At 40.9% G+C, this 10828-nt stretch overlaps 1 non-coding gene across 1 annotated transcript; it reads left to right on the forward strand.

The window, feature by feature from the left end:
• The first annotated feature begins 218 nt into the window (after positions 1-218).
• trnaa-cgc (transfer RNA alanine (anticodon CGC)) lies at positions 219-290 on the forward strand. Its single transcript has one exon. It is a non-coding gene; the product is annotated as a tRNA-Ala (tRNA).
• Positions 291-10828: the final 10538 nt, after the last annotated feature.

The following is a 10828-nucleotide window of genomic DNA, read 5'->3' on the forward strand; positions in this document are numbered from 1 at the left end:
TTTACATTGAGCGTTGTATTGTCCAGCAGAAAGGCAACAGATGTGTTACTTTTTGACTAGATTTGTACCATAGCAGTGCAAGCATTTTGCCAAGGCTCAATTTCCAGCCACCGCCATGTTTTGAAACCATATACAACATAAATATTACACATTTCACCCAGGTTTCTTCTCTTATTTGATGATTTCAGAAAAAGTAAAAAAAACTCCGGAAATGATCAGGGGATGTAGCTCAGTGGTAGAGCGCATGCTTCGCATGTATGAGGCCCCGGGTTCAATCCCCGGCATCTCCAACAAGTGTTATTGTTTGGTCTGAAGAAGAGTTACAAAAGCTCTTATTCTGAAAGAGAAAAGTATTAAAAGGCAATTTCCTTGTGTTCATGGTAACTAATGCAAAAATCAGTCTAAATGACCACATGTTTTGCAAGATTTGCAGTGAACAGTCCATTGCCCAGTGATGGTGGTATAGTTGTCAGCATAGCTACCTTCCAAGCAGTTGATCGGTGTTGGATTCCCAGCCATTGCAGTAGCTTTCTTTTAGTGATGTTAGTTTTTAACTATGATTTATACAATAGCAGTGCAAGCATTTTGCCATGGTTTGATTTCCAGCCACCACCAGGTTTTAGAATAGAATAGAATGCCTTTATTGTCATTATACACAAGTACACGGTACTTGTGCAACGAGATTAAAGCAATCCCTTTGCAGCGTTGACACAAAAAAATATATGAATATAACAGTACAAAATATCAAAAATATAAAGTCAAAGATATAAAGTGTAGTGACTGTCGAGTATACATATAAATCAGCTTGAATAAACATAGATAAGTGTTAACACTCAATAAATAATATTGCACAGTGATGGAATGAAATGATTAAGTACTAATATTAAGTAAATAAGTATTGCACAGTAATGGAAAGGTTAATGTATTAAATATTGCATTGTATGAAATGAAATTGCACAGATTCCAGTGTCCTATGAGGTATTATATAACAGTAACAGTATAACAATAATATTGCACAGTCGGACGGAATGTAGAAGACAGTCCGGGGGCCGGGGGGGGCTGTGGAGTGGAGTCAGTGCATATGTGAGTTCAGGGTGGTTATGGCCTTCGGGAAGAAACTGTTCTTGAGTCTGTTGGTCCGTGCTCTGATGCACCTGTAGCGCCTTCCTGAGGGCAACAGGTCAAACAGATCAGAGCTGGGGTGGGAGCTGTCCTTTATGATGTTCTCTGCTCTGCTGAGGCAGCGGGAAGTGTAGATGTCCGTCAGGGAGGGAAGAGGGCAGCCGGTGATCTTCTGTGCTGACCTTACAACCCTCTGCAGCCTCTCCCTGTCAGCTACGGTGCAGCTGCCGTACCATACTGTGATGCAGTAGGTCAGCAGGCTCTCGATGGATGAGCGGTAGAAGGTCAACAGCAAGTTGGAGTCCAGGTCGTACTTCCTGAGGACCCTCAGGAAGTGTAGTCGCTGCTGGGCCTTCTTGATGACCGCTGTGATGTTGGCTGACCAGGAGATGTCAGCTGAGATGAGGACACCAAGAAACCGGAAGGTGTGGACCCACTCCACACACTCGCCGTTGATGTACAGGGGGCTAGGTCGATGCTGTTCTTCCAGAAGTCGACGATGATCTCCTTGGTTTTCTTGGTGTTCAGAGCCAGGTTGTTCTCCGAACACCAAGCTGCCAAGTTCAGGACTTCCTGTCTGTAGGCTGCCTCGTCTCCCTTTGAGATGAGTCCGACCACTGTGGTGTCGTCAGCAAACTTGACGATGAGGTTGTTGTTGTGGGTCGGACTGCAGTTGTGGGTGTAGAGGCAGTACAGGAGGGGGCTCAGCACGCAGCCCTGTGGGGAACAGTACTCAACATACGAGTGGAGGAGAGGTGGGGGCCCAGTCTCACCGTCTGCGGCCGATTGGTGATAAAGTCCTTTATCCAGGCACAAGTGAGAGGGGGGAGGCCTAGAATAACAACAACAAAATATTAATTCTTAAGCTTTCTCAGATTGTTCCTCCTACACATGAAGCAAGATTGTCGTTTAGCTTCTCAAAAGCACAGTGCTTAGACAAAGCGGGATGCATTTTATTTCAACAAAAAAATAAAATATTTGAAACATTCATTTTATAGCTTGAGCAATGTATCCTTTTTATCTGTACTTTATTTAGGAAAGGGAATCCCGAGTTACTTGGCCAGAGAGGGATGTCCAAAACATGTATCCACAGACCTTTTGCCAGAGTCATCAGTGGTTGCAGACTGGTATGAGCAAGAGGTGGGATCATTGACAAGAGTGTCACACTTTGGCACCAACCCCTTTCAGAGTGCACAGGACCAGGAAGCTGCAGAGAGGGAATTTGCTCTGCAATGGCCAGATGTGAGTGTAATGTTGGACAATGCTGTCAACAATCAGCCAGAACATTTTAAGTCTGGACTCCAAGGTCTGATTGATTTGACCAGACGACATTGTCAGCGTTGACAGTGCTTTAGCGACATCAGTGACAAGCTTTAGCCTCAGTGTTCCCAGGACATAATCCTGCAGTGGCTTCCAAAAACCAGCACTAGGCTACTAGTCTTTATGCTTTCTGTTGCAACTACTGTTGCTATTGTTATTCTGTTCTTTATTATTGTGGGATTGCAGTTGCAACAGCATTACAACAATTGTTATTCTGTATTGCTTGTATTGAAAGATTATTCACTTTACATAGGTAACTGTTGTATGTAAGTATATGATTATTTTTTGTAATTAATAAGTTATAGTTGTGTTGTTTAAAAGGCCTTTGCTGCTTATGTAATTATGCCTTAGTTCTTATGTTCAGTTGTACATGCTGTAAATGTGATGTGTCTTGTATTTTATGCAAAAAAATAAAGTCATGGAAAAAACCACAGTGTAGGCCTATGTGTATATTCCCATTCATGATAATGTATAAAGTTGTATTGTCGTATAGCCTACATAGAAAGATTGGTGCAACTTATTAAAAGAACTCTGCACATAACATGTAGACCTCTCTGCTACCATGCACTTTACATGTACATGGTTTGTAAGGTTTGTGATGTTTAGTAAAATGAAAATCATTAGTAGGCTACGCTTTAATGTTGAAAAGTCACCGCTTTATTTTGAAAGGTCATTTCCTGGCGCTCTAAAAACGGCGCGAATAATTCAGATTACTGCTCATTTACGCATAGTGGAGACCAACGCCGATTTGACACTTACTGCATCTCCGTGAATGTAAGATGAATTACCAGCAGGATAAAGCCACCCTCTGGCGTGGACCCAGAACCATACAAATCCGGGAAGTGGACATCACTCTGGAAAATATTTCAAGAATATTTAAGGTTAGGAAAAAAATATCAAATTCAAAGTGTAGGCATATCCAAGAAGAGGTAATTTCGACATATTTAATTGTAAATAACATCAGTCCATCAAAATTAATATAGGTGCCTGTTTATGTAAATGCGTAGTTTTACAAACTTTGGCTTTACACAATAGCCTAAAGGTCAGACATAATATTGGTTTAGCCGAAATTTTGTCTTGAAAGAAATAATGTAACGTTATGTTATGGACGCTGGAATGCCCAGACACGGCAACAAAGTAAGGCTATGTTTACAATTGGCTCCTGTTTTACATAGTTTTTATAGGTAAAAGTTCCTGGTATGAAGGCTAATTTATGTTTATATGATCCACCTCAAGTGCCTTATGATGATGTAATTTGAGTGACACTGATATGTTGAGCACATCTTATCTGTGAGCTTTTAGCGCGAAATTGTGTGTAATTGGCGGGCAGGAGCAGAATTGCGCGCGTTTCCATTCGCTAGCCTATACCACAGCTGCAAACTTATCTTTTGGATAAGATTGTATTCTGTGTTTCCCAATAATTTCAACACTGTTAAATCTTAATCTTCACCGACCAAACGGCGACTTTATTGTTTTTACTGTTTGTCATTTTCATTACTGGAAATGTAGGCTACAGTAAAATAATTTTAAAGGGTTGACATGGTCCTTGTTTCTCCTGCTGAAAGCAGTTTGTTAATTACAAGGATTTTAAATAATGAGAGACATGGTATAAATACGTACTGATGTAGTGAGAATAAAGTCTGGAAGAGTCTTTTTACTCTGCCTGTGTGAGGAAGAGAGCGAGAGAGAGAAATAAAACCAACTTACATTGTCATATTTGTATTTGCAGCTGATGCCGTCCAGTATCTATTTAATATCAGAGACTGGCGTTGTGCTGCTACCCAGCTCAACAGGGTACATTGGGGAGATTGAAATATCGGGGAGATATGAGGTTTGTGGAGAGGAAGGCCCTACTGCACCAGTGCCACTGCCAACCCACCCTACCCCAGCACAGCCTAGTCTGTTCCGATTCGGGACCAGGCCGGTGGCTTCTGCTGTCCGTTCAGGACCAGCGCCTGCACCAGCCCCAAGAAGCTTTACGAGGTTTGTTGTAACGTAAACCAAATACATTTTTGCAAAGCCGTGAGGGAAAACATAAAAGCATTGTATGGTAAAAGGCTAAATGATAAAACAACTCTCCAAATGTATCTCTATCTATCTCTGTTTGTAACTTTCAAAAGGAGCATTTCAATCGGAAGGGTGGAGAGTGGAGTCCTTCGGCTGGACGGAGGCACGCTGTATGTTACGTTTACGGAGCGTGAGGCAAATGTGTCCACGATTGCTCAAAAGGTGAAACATGACCTGGTCTCAGAGGAGGAGATTGTCCTCTGTGATGGTCAAGGACACCGCCTCATCGAAGGCACTGGCACAACAGGTATGTTATTGTAAAAAAAATTAATTACTACTTAATAGGGACGGTGAAGCAGCACGGGGAAGAGCGCTCTTCACAATGCCTGGCAGATCGTAAATGGTCATTGTGGCTCCTGGATGCGCTTTCATCCAGCTGTCACAGCAGTTGTAAACCAGCCTCTTCAGTGGCCCATATACACTGCGATCCAAGGGCTGCAGCTTATGGGAACAGTGTGGGGGGAATGAGAGGAGGACAATGCCATGGCTCCTGCAAAAATTAATCCCCTCCACAGAAAGGTGGGAGGTGTGGTTGTCCAGAATTAGCAGCACTTTTGACTCCAGTGTGGACTTGGTGTGAGTCTGGAAGTGCTTGAGGAAGACCAAAAAGTCTTCCCCTTGCATCCACCCAGATCCATTTGCTGTCCCGATACAGCCAGGAGGGCCATTACTGGTAAAGGAGGGATGGATTTTCTTCCGGGGGAAGATGAACATTGGTGGGATGGAATTCCCCAATGCATTCACTGCACAGGCAAGCGTAACTAGTGTCCCCCGTTCTGCAGAGGTGACTGCACCTACTTGCTTGACTCCCTTTCTGGCCACAATTTTTTCAGGATTCTGTACTGTGGTGATTCCTGTATAGAAAAACTTTGTTTTATTTAGTGCTTTTATTCTGTAATGCTTGTATTGTGTAAGGCTGTGAGCCTCTGGAAGGTGTGTCTGAGGGAGATATAGATAATTTCCACCACACCTGTTTCATCCATGTTCCAGATGTCCTGTGCAGCAAATCTGTGTTTTTCCAGCACAGAAAACAAGTTGTCAAAAAACTTATTGACATTTGTCTCATTGAAACTTGTAGCCCGTGAGAGGCTTGTAGCCTGAGGGCTTCTTATGGAGAGAGTGGGGTGCCTCTTCAAGAACGCTGTGAACCAGTCGGCTCCAGCCATCCCTTTCTCTGCCCAGGTTTCTGGGTACCTACAACTGTAGGTCTTTGCCAATTCATAAGCAAACTTCCGGACCTAAATTATATTAATTGTTAATTAGTTGTAAAATTAGTTAATATACAGAACAAATGCTTAGCATAGCCTACTCTAACTTACTACATATCTAGCCTACCTCCTTTGGGCTCAGTCCATAGTATAAATCAGCTGCCTGCATCAGGTAGTCTCTTAAGAGGAGCTCCTGCTCCAGTGAGAAAACCTTTTTCGGAGTCCAATATCCAACTCTGGGAAGTGTCTTTGATCCCTGGCTTCACTTCTTGTGGAATCGGTGCAGGGTCACATGGCAAATGCCATATGATTTGGCCACTCCCCTGACTGACTTTCCCTGTCTGATTTCATCAGAAGCCCTTTCCAGCACAGGAAATGGGACTCCCCTGTCTGTCTTCCTCTTTCTGATATTTGGCATGCTGTAAGCAATCACATGTTTCCACTGACTATCTTTATATAATAGTATAAATAATAATTACATTACATAAGTTGATGCTTTTGTATGCTCTGGAACACAGTGGTTGATGTACCACAGTGGGAATTGAACCCAGATCTCCCACACCAAAGACATTTCATAAAATGGCTGGTGATACTGGGACAGTTGTAACGGGGCGTTACAACTGTCCCAGTATCACCAGCCATGTTTTCATCTCATGTCAGCTAGCTTAAATGCTAGTTTGACACTTGTTAGCCATTTCTATTTTAGCTTACAAAACAGTGATTCTAATAATACTTGTTTGAATTCATAGACATTTGATCTTATAACAGCATCCAAAAAAGTTAATCACAAAGAAAAGTAACTTTTTTACCTCAAAAACAATCTTTTGTTGATAACTCCTTCAGGAAGTTTCAAATGTAGCACCCTTGTTGGGAGAATGGAGGGAAACGAGCTGAGCACGAGCACAGTGAGTGTCATCACTCTAGTGCTTCTGATTGGAGGAATTCAAGGTGTTACAACCGTCCCCTGTTACAACTGTCCCTGGTCTCCCCTAGTTAATAATTATTAATTTACATTACATATCTTGGATATCACTTCTTTTTTTCAGTATTGTCTGATTAGATTGTTTATTGGATGTATTTCCCTTTTAGTTTTGTAACCTTTGGAATATGTTTTGATATAATCTGATCATTGTCCCACTCTTACAACTTGTTTCACTCCTGGTTGCCAACATTGGGCTCTCTATGTGTTGTTGACCAAGATTTCTTACTTCCTTCATTCGGCAAGGTCAACAGGGAGTTAGTTGTGCCTTTCATCTGAACCACATTAAACTTGCCAAGGAATGTTCAAAATGAAAAAAGTACTGGAATTATCCCCATCATCTTCTCTTTAGGAATGTCGTTCTGGAAGCAGAACGCTCGAAAGATTGTTGCCCTCTGTGACAGTGCCTACCAGGAGCTGATGAGGAAAAAGAGAAGGAGGACAAGGTAAGAAGCACCAAGTTTACACCTATTGCACAATGCAAGACTAACTTCTTTCAACACAAAAGGACCTGCAGTGTCCACATGTACATTAACATTTTGAATTTCAAGTCATTGAGCCCTTTTCAACACAAGCAAATTCCCATAGAACAATAAATTAAGTCAAAAACCATCCAGCATTTGAGATGACTTTAAGTTGATAAGTCATTATCAAATTAACTTATTTTAATTATTTTCTGTTAATCTTTGTATCATCCCCCTTCTTTATTGCGTCCTGAGAGCTGAGGTGGTAGTAAAAAATTGGGGGTTTGTCTGGTTTGAAATTCTGGTATGTTTAATTTGGATAACCTTATTTAGTAAGTTGGTTGCGTTCTTTGGAGGATGAGCTTGTTAAGGTTTTGGATCACATTTAAAACACGTTTTTTGCGACTATTGTTAAGGAGCTGGTTTTATAACCATTTCTGCGGAAAAGGGATGGGTGTGAAACCAAAATGTGTTGGGTTGTTTAAATATCTATACTGGAGTCCTTATGTAAAGTTTGGTTAAGTCATGAAACCCAAAAATATAGACATGAAACCCAACAGCAAATAATCAATGTGGCTGTTCAGCATGACTTGGTTGAATTGTGTAAAATAACTTTTTTGTACCCCACAGTGGCAGTGATGACCAAAATGTGTGACGGGTCGAGGAGCTGGTGCTGGCAGCCGAAGCGCTGCGGGACCTGGGGCAATACGCTCGGGCAAACAGGGTCAGCATGGTGGCTCTGACTGATGACCAGGTGGCAGCAGTGAGGTCAACTTTTCAGTGCCCTATATGCAGAGGTTAGTCAGTTGTAAATGATCCATAAACAAGTTATATTCTGCAGTAAAATCAAGTCATTGCATTACCCTCTTCACAGTCGCCTGTCACATTAAAGGGTTCAACATCATAAACGGACACTGCGCTAAGAAACTTTGTTCAAAGATTTATTTTAGATTCTACTACAGAACCCAAGGTTTCAGAAGAAACAAACATGTACTGCTTAATTACAGCAAAATTGGCCAAAACCTTTTATGTTTAATGTAATCCTGCAGCCATAAAACAATGGCATATTGGATTTTAGTAATTTAATCAATATAAGCATGATGTAGCTTCAGTGACGATGTAACCAGCAGATATAAAATATAGATGTTACTGTCATACAATATAGAACAAGAAGCTAATGACACCAGAGATATATAGGGGGATATAGGGGAATGTTTAGACAGGTAACATTACTATGACTACAATTTTTATTAAAAGTTTATTATTGCAGTCAATGGAAATACGTAACTATTAACACACTGTAACATTAACAAGTGAAGTGACACAGATGAAAATTGCTTGAGACAACCGTTGCAATAGTTGTTAAGCCCATTATGAATATTAAAATACACCTAACCATGTTTCCTGTATCATAGCTACATGTATGACCTTTGCAGCAAAAGAACTTGTGAAAATCAGTTTGGTATTCAGTGAGGTTGATTGGTTGTTTAGAGGCTAAAAACAAGTTTAAACTAACTGTCCCTGTTTGAGCCTGTTGGGTGCTAACTCTAGCAGGAGGATAACACGGTGTAGACACCACCGATTGGTTTCATTTCTCTCTCCACTGACAGACCTCCTAATGTACAAACTACAGAGCTACGTGTTGAAATTGACTGGAATTCTCTTTAACCCTGGGGGCCCTGAGGCCATTTTTACAGTTTAATTTCCGTCTGGATTTATTTTATATAAAAGCTTGTAAAACATCAACCCTGTTGTCTACAGTCAAGATATGAACATCATTTTTTTTAGGACAAACTGGGTTATTAGAATATTTGGGTTGCAGTGAGGTCACTTGCATGTTAAAATGGTTGTAGGGCCTTAAAAATAAATAAATAAATGAATCTTCCAGATATGTATTGATATCACAGACAGAGCAGTAAAACCTAAGCCATTTTCCGTTCTAAAACACTTCTCATATGTCTTGGGAGTCACACTGTGAAGAAATAATCATTATAACTTATACAGTTGACAAAACACATGCATTTTTTCCAAAAAAGTCAAGACGTTTTGCTCTCATGACATTTACTTATGCCAATAATAACATAATAATGTCATATTTATTGATATTACACCCACAGCAATGTTATACAAGCAAACATGTGTCTAAATAGGGCATTATTTGGCCTTCCATAGAGTCTATAGGCATTTTTGTCCCCTCTGGCCTTCCATACAAGAGGGGTGCCTTTATCTCCCATATATGGGCATGTACTTCCTGAAAAATAGACAGGACAGACACAGAGCGGGAGACCAGAGATTAGACGAACGATTCATCGGCAGAAATGAGCCAAAACGCGATGAATTATGGACATAAAGTGGATCAATCTTGGATATAATAGTATGGATTTAAAGCCCAAAGAGGCTGAAGTTCCTGGCTGGATAGAAAATCCCCTGTAGAGGCTAGAAAGACAAGGAAAAGACCGCCGTAAACCTGAAAACGTCAAGATTTAAACAAAACCGAAAGTGAGTAAATTGCTCATATGGTTCAAAAGTTATTAAACTATGAATCAGAGGTACTTTTTTACTCGTGGGCGAGTGTCTCGGGCTCAGAGGGTTAAGAGTGAGAGCAAACCACATCACAGTAAACCTAATTTCCTTGTGGGAGTCATCCAAAAAGGATTAATAAAGATAAGTCTATTTCTATCTATGAAAAAATCTGAAATCTTCAGGGGATGTAGCTCAGTGGTAGAGCTCATGCTTTACATGTATGAGGACCTGGCATCTCCAGCAGGTATTGTGGTAGAGTCTTTAAAAGAGCTGCAACAGATATTACCTCCTGTGGTAATCTGACTGGTAGGGTTGTAGAACGTAGTGGTAGATTAAGACCTCCTGTGACACAAACTAAGTGGTATGCGGAAGCGTGCTGGGCCTCTTTTATACCTCAGACTATCAGACAGCACAACAAGCACTTTAAATGTACATGTTTTAAAGTCTCTATTTTACTGTTTTCATGTACTTGTACTGTAATATATTTATTGTTTTACACTCCAGTTTTTATGGGTGTCATGGCGGTTATGAGCACTGTAGCTTCCATTTTTATATGTATTGAAACTTGACATGCCATTAAGTTTACTCTTCTGCAAGTGGAGACATTCACATCAGACACTTGCAGCAACAGATGATTTGTTAACAGACTGGAAATAGACTTAATGCTGATAGCATAACAAATAATAGAGAATGGTTTTGATCCATAAACCTCTGGGTTATGGGCCCAGCACGCTCCCGCTCTGCTCTCAGGGGTTAGAAAATCTGTGATTGACATTTTGAGGGAAGGTGGCAACCAAGGTTCCAACAGCTTACGGGTTGTAAAGTTAAACATTTGGTAGACCTTGAGCTTCCTGATTACTCACACATTGATTATTCACATGTAACACTTGTGATTGGCTGGTGTTTAATGCAAAGAAAGGACTGGAGCATTTATTGTAGAGAATAAGTAGGCTGACACTGAAGTATTGAGACAACAGTGACTGAAAATCTAATTCAATCTACATATCGGTCTCCTTAAAGATCTAAATAGATTTTCTCACCTCAGAGTCATCTGGAGCACGTAACGATTAGCTTCTGTCCCTCTGAACCCTGAGTGACAATCACTCTGCAGTGAATGAGATGCAGTTTCCCCCCTCTGTCCTGCC

This window comes from Etheostoma spectabile, unplaced genomic scaffold (assembly GCF_008692095.1).
Source record: "Etheostoma spectabile isolate EspeVRDwgs_2016 unplaced genomic scaffold, UIUC_Espe_1.0 scaffold00002135, whole genome shotgun sequence".
Taxonomy (NCBI): Eukaryota; Metazoa; Chordata; class Actinopteri; order Perciformes; family Percidae; genus Etheostoma; species Etheostoma spectabile.